The sequence below is a fragment of the Chionomys nivalis genome, chromosome 2, assembly GCF_950005125.1.
Source record: "Chionomys nivalis chromosome 2, mChiNiv1.1, whole genome shotgun sequence".
NCBI classification, from domain to species: Eukaryota; Metazoa; Chordata; class Mammalia; order Rodentia; family Cricetidae; genus Chionomys; species Chionomys nivalis.
In genome coordinates this window covers 55,033,882-55,042,566 of record NC_080087.1, presented here as the reverse complement: position 1 = coordinate 55,042,566, position 8,685 = coordinate 55,033,882, and positions in this window count along the sequence as shown.

Below are 8,685 nucleotides of genomic sequence, written 5' to 3'. Positions count from 1 at the left end.
TTCATGGTTTCCATAGAGAAATCAGGTGTAAGTCTGATAGGTTTACCTTTATAGGTAACTTGACCTTTTTCCTTTGCAGCTCTTAATATTCTTTCTTTATTCTGTATGTTTTGTGTTTTGATTATTATATGACGAGGAGATGTTTTTTTTTGATCCAGTCGATTTGGTGTTCTGTATGCTTCTTGGACCTTCAAAGGAATATCTTTCTTAAGGTTGGGAAAGTTTTCTTCTATAATTTTATTAAATATATTTTCTGGACCATTGAGCTGTACTTCTCCTTCTTCTATCCCTATTATTCTTAGGTTTGGTCTTTTTATTGTGTCCCAGATTTCCTGAATGTTTTGTGATGAGAATTTGTTGGTTATGCTGTTTTCTTTGATGAGAGTGTTTATTTTCTCTATGGTATCTTCAGTGTCTGAGATTCTTTCTTCTATCTCTTGTAATCTGTTGGTGGTACTTGTCTCTGTAGTTCCTGTTCGTTTATTCAAATTTTCCATCTCCATCCTTCCCTCGGTTTGTGTTTTCTTTATTACTTCCACTTCATTCTTCAAGTCTTGAACCGTTTCCCTTACCTGTTTGATTACTTTTTCTTGTTTCTCTTGGTTTTCTTGGGTATCTTTGAGATATTTATTCATTTCCTCTACCTTTTTGTTTGTAATCTCTAATTGGTTGTGGCAGTTTTTCACCTCCTGTTTAAGGTCCTCTATTATTTTCATAAAATTCACTTTTGAGTCGAATTCTTCTAATTCTTCTGGATTAGTGTGTAGACTTCTCATTTCGGGATTCCTGGATCCTGGTGATGTCACGTTGCCTTTCAAGTTGTTGGGGGAATTCTTGCATTGGCGCCTGCCCATCTTTTCCTTCAAATGGAGCCAGGAGAGGCCTGATGTCTTGGACCAGTCTTTGCTGTGACTAACTCTCTAGGTATATCTCCTCAGTGTAGGGGCAGGAACCGTTCCCTTCCAGATGAACTCCTCAACACCAAAACATGGATGCGTGGTATTCCAATGACCTGCGTAAAGAAGGCCGAATGCAAGGGGTCGGGCGGGGTCCAGTAGAACACAGGCGACACTGCAGTACAAGCTGGAGGTGCCTGCGCTCCCTTTCGGGGGTTGCTGAGGCCTGCCCGCTAGGCAGGCACTCACCGCTCTGGTTGGGTAGCCTTAGTGTAGGGGCGTTTGTGCTCTCTACCGGGACCGTCCGCCCCAGGATAGCACACACTCACCCGTCCCGATGAAACTTCTCGGCACCTACACAGGAACTCCTGGATGCCCCAATGAGCCAGGGACTAAGGGAAGTAGGGCGCAGGCAGAGCAGGTCCAGCAGATCACAGCAGAGACTGCAGCCCCAGCAGCGGGGGCCCGCTTTCCCTGGCGGGGACCTTGAGGCCTGCCCTCTAGTCAGGGACTCACTGCTCTGGGTTGGTAGCCTTAGTGAAATGGCAGGAAACTGTTCCACAGCTAAGGACCTTGCAGACAAGGCAGGCTTGGGGGTGGGGGTGGGGGCGGGTGTGTAGGAGAGAAAGCCCTGCAGCAGGAGCTGGGGGAGGGGCGTTTGTGCTCTCTACCGGGACCTTCCGCCCCAGGATAGCACACACTCACCCATCCCGATGAAACTTCTCGGCACCTACACAGGAACTCCTGGATGCCCCAATGAGCCAGGGACTAAGGGAAGTAGGGTGCAGGCAGAGCAGGTCCAGCAGATCACAGCAGAGACTGCAGCCCCAGCAGCGGGGGCCCGCTTTCCTTGGCAGGGACCTTGAGGCCTGCCCTCTAGTCAGGGACTCACTGCTCTGGGTTGGTAGCCTTAGTGAAATGGCAGGAAACTCCCTATGCAGATTGTTAAACACACTGTAACCTGTTTAGAGTTTTTCCATCTGGATCTGTCTATACTGAACATCTGTAGCATTTTCTGTCAGCCGTCTTAGCTCATCTTAGCACATGGCACTCATGGCTGGACTGTAGGTAATAACCAATAGCCCCATCTCTGTATGTCACCAAGCCTACCTGAGAGACAGTGATCACCAGGAAGCCACACTTTTGGCTCTTTGTTCTGAACTTTTTTAAAAAAAGCTTTCTTAGGGTTTATGTGGAAATTTTGGCCAGATGTTGGGCTTCATGTAATGCAAGTCTTTTTCTCTTCTACCAGTCAGCTCCCAAATCATGACAGGTAGACTTCTTATTAATTATGAAAGCTTGGCTTATAACTTAGGTTTGTTTCTAACTAGTTCTTATAACTTAAATTCTATTAATTTATATCCTGCCATGTGGCTCGTGGCTTGCTACCTATTCCCTTGCATGTCCTGCTTCTTCTGTATCTCATGGTGTCTGGACTTTCTTCTTCCCTGCATTCTCTCTGCCCCCAAATCCTGCCTAGCTATTGACTGTTTAGCTTTTTATTAAGCCAATCCCAATGACATATCTTCACATAGTGAAAAGGAATATTCTGCAACAGTTCAGCTTTCACACCTACTAACAACCCTCCTAACACAGATCCCACCTTAGTCCTGTCTATAGCCAGGAGGACTACATCTGACAGAGGACATAACAACTCACTGAAGAGTGGTAAGTGGATCCCTGACTGTAGCTGGATAGTGAATCCCTGGCTGTAACAGGATAGTGAAACAATAGCTCATGAACCAAATCTGGACTGGGGCTGGAATGTAGTGCTTGAGTATTTGCCCAGAATAATCAAAGTCTAGATTCTCTACCTTGGACTGAAACAATATCTAACTCAGTAGCTCAGGTCTCAGCTACACATACTAACCTATTGTATGATAAATAAAGCTTGTCTAAAGATCAAAGGATGGAGCTAGCCACTCGTTAACCATAGAAGCCAGAGAGTGGTGGCTCACATCTTTGATCTCAGCACTTGGAATCTCATGCCTTGATCCCATCACTTGAGTGGCACACACCTTTAATCTCAGCACTAGGGAGGTGGAGGCAGAATATAAAGCAGGTGGAGACAGGATCTCCCCTGTTCAGTCTGAGGATTCGTAGAGGTAAGAAGTCTTTGGGGACTGGCTCTTCTTCTGTGATTCTTTCAGCTTTCACCCTTGATATCTGACTTTAAGTTTTTATTGTTAAGACTAATTAGGATCATGCTTCACTACCCCGAGCCCTGCAGGTAATTCCAATGTTGTGAGGAACTGGAAAGGGGCATAGATGTTAGTCTTTGCTGAGTTATGTCACCTGAGGAGGGGGGAAGATCTTTAAAAAGAAAAATTGAAAAAGTATCTCATTCTGTGGCCAGGCTGGCTTGTTGGTATACAAAAGAGTTCCACAATAGCCTGAAATGGAGTTTAACAAAAGTATATTTATCTAGGGATAAATTCATAGAAAAAGTAGCGATTTGTAGTCCTCTGCATGCACTGGGAACTGGAACTGAATCCAGCAGCCAAGAGGCTTGCACATGATTTTTGTCTGCATTTATAGTACATGAGATCACACCTAAAAAGTGGGCTGGAACATTAAAGGCTATTGGCTGAAGGAGTTCCCACAGCATTTCCCCCTTTTGTCTAAATAAGAGTTCTAAGCCTAATACAAAACTATATATAATAATAACATATATCAAATATTGTCCAGGGAAAAGAAGAGGCAAAATATACATAAAAATTAGAATTACAACCAACATGAACAACATCAAGCAAGAAACATATGTTAAATGATTCAATAGTTATCCTAAGGAGTCTAAGTCTTATATTAAAAATGGCTTAGCTAAGTCATGAGAGGAAATTAACTATGACTATCTATCTAGTCTTCAACCACATGAAAGACCTGAGAAGGGAAATAATACTAGTTGAGTAAACAGGACATGCAATCAAGCAACTTCCAAAAGGTACAAGAAATGACAAAGACAACCGGTTACCTGAGCAATCACCCAAAGTCTCATTTGCAATGTTGGTGCAACCAACTTTGGCTAAGGTCTAGAGTAATTGACAGACTATTTTCAGAGGCATGAAAAATTTTAGAACCATCTTACCCTGTTTTGGCAAGGATTGGCAGGCTTTTTGCTTGTATCCTGCTTGTTCAGTCTGAACACTTTGCATTTTGTCAGTGGCAAGGCAGGGGCAGTTTTTTGACCAAAGGCCAGTTTTGACAAGAAGAAAACAAGCTCCAAATAGAGAGTCTTCAGTGCCCAACATTCTCTCAGGAATAGATCAGTACTGCCAGGAGCAATTGTGTCTCATATCCACAGAATCCTAAGTTATTTAAATACCATATTTTAAAGTTCTTTGAAGTGGTTGAAGATTACTTATCTTTGCAGAATATAACCTATTCATATCTAAAGAAGCTGATCAGTCTAACTATAAGTATGACAAACAAGGATAACTATTAACCTATAATTCTTAATACCTATATAGCTTAAATAATAAGGCTTCACATTAAAATATTAAAAATCTTTAAACAAATGTGCAGCAAATGAGGATAATGACCCCAAAATGAAAGCAATGTATAAGTATTTTGATCAAAGGTAGAAAGGTATAGTGCAATATGATAAATATATCCTAAAACTGCATCAATATACAAAATATCTTAAGCAGAGGTAGAAGCATGCATGCATACAATATGACAAGATAACTTTGTATAGGTGCACAAATATTGTAAACAGAAATAGGAGCATATTCAATATAATAAATACACATTATAGAAGTCTGCCAAAATTTACTTTTCCTGTTTTCTGGAAGTTTTGATTTATCCTTTATGATTATTCTATTATCCAGAGCAGTATTATTTATTACAATAGGTCATGGATTTTTTTTTTAATTTTCCTGGGGAGTCATGTCCTCCACAGTGACTTGGAATGACTGGACCATGTTTGACCTGGGGACATGTGAGAGGTCCCCAAGTAGTTTCCCAATGGCAATGGTTTGCCTTGTTTGTCTTTTGTTGATCTACATTCATTGGTTCAATGCCAGCCTTTGTTGCATCTTCTACATAATCCAGAAGATTGAGATCATTGTCATTCCTATAGGAAACATTATTTCTAGGAATGCCTTATCTACAATCCCTTCTCAAATATCTTATTCTACCATCATTAAAACATTTGGTATTTTGATGCCTCTTCATACCTTTGGAAATTGCTTCTCTTATCCAAGCCTCAGTATTATAGTCAAATTGACTCAGCATTGACTATTTGAAGGATCCATTCACCCATTGGTGCCAATCTGATCTTTAAAGGCCCAAGCATCTTTTTGCATTCTAAGTTGGCGTATTCAGAAGCCAGAGATTCAATAAGTACTCATCTAGCTTCTGGATTGATTATCCCTATTTGTACAGCTTTATTTAATTTTTGCAAAAAGTCACTAAAGGATTCTCTTGGGCCTTGTATGATCTTAGTATATGATTCAATCCTTTATTCTAGTTCTTGAATCCTGTCCTAAGCATTTAAGGCTGCTGTATGGCTTAGGCACAAGATGTAAAAAGCTTGACTCTGTGGATCAGCATAATGGTCCTCGCCAAGAATTTGATCTTGAAAAGCCTCAAATCCTTTGACTCTACCTTTCTGTTCTAGAACTTTAGCCTCCTCTCTCTAATAGCACTTCCACTGTAACTGTGGCCCACCTTCTAGCACTGCTAAGACCAATTGAAACCAATCATGTGGAGTAACCCTATTGCTTGAAGCCCATGTTTTTATCATCTCCCTAACAAATGGTGAATACAAGCCACAAGATACTACTGCTTGCTTAATGTCTTTTAGATCTTTCATATCTACAGATTTCCATTTACATTCTTTGTATCTATTTTGGTATTGGATATTTGCTGGCTTTTCTGAGGTAATAACAGGCTAAGTAGCTAAAACTCTTGGTAAGTCATCTCTGACTCTGAGAGGTACTGGTGATGTTAAATCCTTTTCCTGTACCTCCTCTCTTTGCTTATCATTTCTGACAAGTTCCTCCATCAAGTCAAATCTTTTTTATCACTGTCTTTTGTAAAGTCTGAATCTCTTGACCTGTCAATATTTATAATAATTTCATCAAATCAATTAGTTTCTGGTTCTCATTTTTGTACATGTAATTCCAAGGTTTTAAAATTTTCCATTAATGATACCTTCTGATTCTTAGATATTATTTGGATGGCATGTAGATTGCCTTCCTGGAGGGATGTTCTATCTGCTAGCTTGTCTCAATTGTTCTGGGACTGGAAGAAATTGCTGACTCCTTTCTGTAATCACTGAGTTGGGTCTGTGGTCAGTGCGAAGCCTCTTTCTTTAGTTTATCTTTAACCCACAGCTTGTGCAATGGTCTCACTCACAGGACAGCACCTGTTTATTTTTAGCCCACAATGGGAGGTCAGCCAGCAGCTTAGAGATTCTCCAGTGTAGTGCTTGAAATCTAACACCTGGGAGGGAGAGGTGGATCAGCAGCTCTTGCAGAGGTTCAGAGTTTGATTTCAGAACCTGCATTGGGTGGCTTTCAATGGCCAGTGACTCCACCTTCAGGGGATCTGACACCTCTGGTCTCCATGGGAAGCTGCACTCATATGCACAAACACACACATGCAAGGCAAGATTTTTTTTTAAAAAAAATAATCCTTTTCAAAAACTGTCTTAATCATACATTTCTAACTTCCTATATGCCTCATCAGGCCCATCAGTGAAGGCAGCATGGGGAGTCCATACTTGTGCAATCACTCCCAACCTTTTACACGACCCCTGGACACCAGATTCAAGGCTCACATCTGCATAGCTAGCACTCTACTCATGGAGCTCTTTCCAGACTTCATTTTAAACTCTTGATCATAAACCAAATGGAATTGGGATCAGATGCTGGGCTAAAATCATGGAACCAGGTAGCCTGAGGACAGACCTCACGAGTATCCGTCTCTGTCATTCCCAAAGTGTTGATGTAGCACTGCAACTTTGCTGTCAGCAAGACCCCACCTTGCTGTGCTAAGAGGTAATTTAAAGCTAGCCACTGTCTAATGCAGCACCTGTTGGTAAGTCAAGGAGGATAGTTCAAGCTTTTAGGGAGGGGGCTGATGTGGTTGTGGGCTTTTTGTCTTTTTTTTTTTTTTGAGACAGTTTCACATAGCACAGACTGGCCTTGAACTCACTCTGTAGCTCAAAATCACTGTGAGCTCCTGATCCTCCTGTCTCCTGTCTCTATCTCCCAAGTACTGGGATTAGAGGTGTTTTTGTCATGTTCAGCTGTGGCCATGTTTTTAGTTATTTGTAGAGGGTTTTTGTGGTTTTTTTTGTTTGTTTTTGGTGGAGGATAGGTAACTCCTCTCTCTCATGAATGATGGGTCACTGGTGTCATGAATAGCAACATTGGTTTTGTGACTCTTCTCTCTCTCTCTGTTTGTCTGTCTGCTCCTCTTCTGAAAAGGTAACTACTGCCTCTCTCTCTCTCTCCATTCTCTCTCTCCCGTTCTCTCTGTTGATCTATTCACTCCATAACCCCCTTACCCATTAAATAAACTCTATACCCAAACTCTCTCTTCATGACATATCTGTTTGTCTTCAACCTGCTGTGGTCTCCCACCCACTGGCGGACCTGCCAGGGTCCCTCCACCTTGAATATTCCATTGGTGCTGTGAACTCAGCAGGCTATCCCTTCCAGCTAAGGACTGCTAGGGACCTTGTGACCTATACCCTTTAATATGGTTGCTTTTCCAACTTAAAATCTCTGGAATTCTATATCCGACATCAAACAGTAGGTTCCTCCCACACAATTGGCCATTCCTCCATGAGTGTACAATCACTCAGTGGTGCTTCTCCCATGGCCAACCACTTGCCTATCAGGATTAAAGTCCCTCACTCAGGCCCCCAACTTCACGTGATGATGTAGAGGTTTGGTTTGTCCCCACCCATTCTCACGACCCCTAGACTTTGTGAGTGACGACCCAAAGCCAACTTAAGCCATAGTTCATGCTGAACTTCTGGGATGCTGAAGTTCAGTCTCTGGACCTTCTTCTTGCCTTACTCATGGAGACTGCCTCTCTCCCTTCCCCCCTCAGATATCAAGCTACATAGCTGCCTATCATTAGCTTTCATTCTGCCAGTGATTGTTAGCTGGAAATGTAACCTCCTTTTTCTATGTCTATCTGCCTTTCATTTCCATGCATAATCACACCCATGCTAAACTGGCCCACAGCTGCCAGAACCCGCTCCATCTGGTGGGCTTGGCAGCAGCAGAATCAATCTCTCTTCTGTTCACGGAGCTCTGTATCTGCCACTACTGCACTGCAGGTGTAAGGTCCAAGGCATGTGAAAATCCTAAACCTGGACACGCTACCAGCCCACTTCCCAACTTTCTGTCTGTCAGCTGGGTCAGTTGGTAAGATCACCTCTGCCAATTCCCACAAGCAAGGTTCTCTCAGGCTCTGTCTTAGCACTGAGTGGTGCATTCATTTTTCAGGCCCAGGGCAGGGTTCCTCTCAGATCTATGGATCCTTTTCAGAATCCTGTTCCCTTTTGGCCTAGAGCCTCTAGGGCAACTGCCTTTTCTCAGCTTCCATTATCTTATAGATGAATGGATGATGGCCCGAGACTGGCGTTTATTTCTCTGCCTCACCCTTGGGATACAGGCTGACAAACTTCTGCAGTGGACAGTTAAATGCAAGGAGTTACAAAATGTGGGCAACCATGACCGCCACCATTTTTTTGAGTTTAAGAGAGGAGCCACCACCTCTAGCCAAATGGCATGGGCACTCTACTCGCCTGCTAACAGGCGACCACACT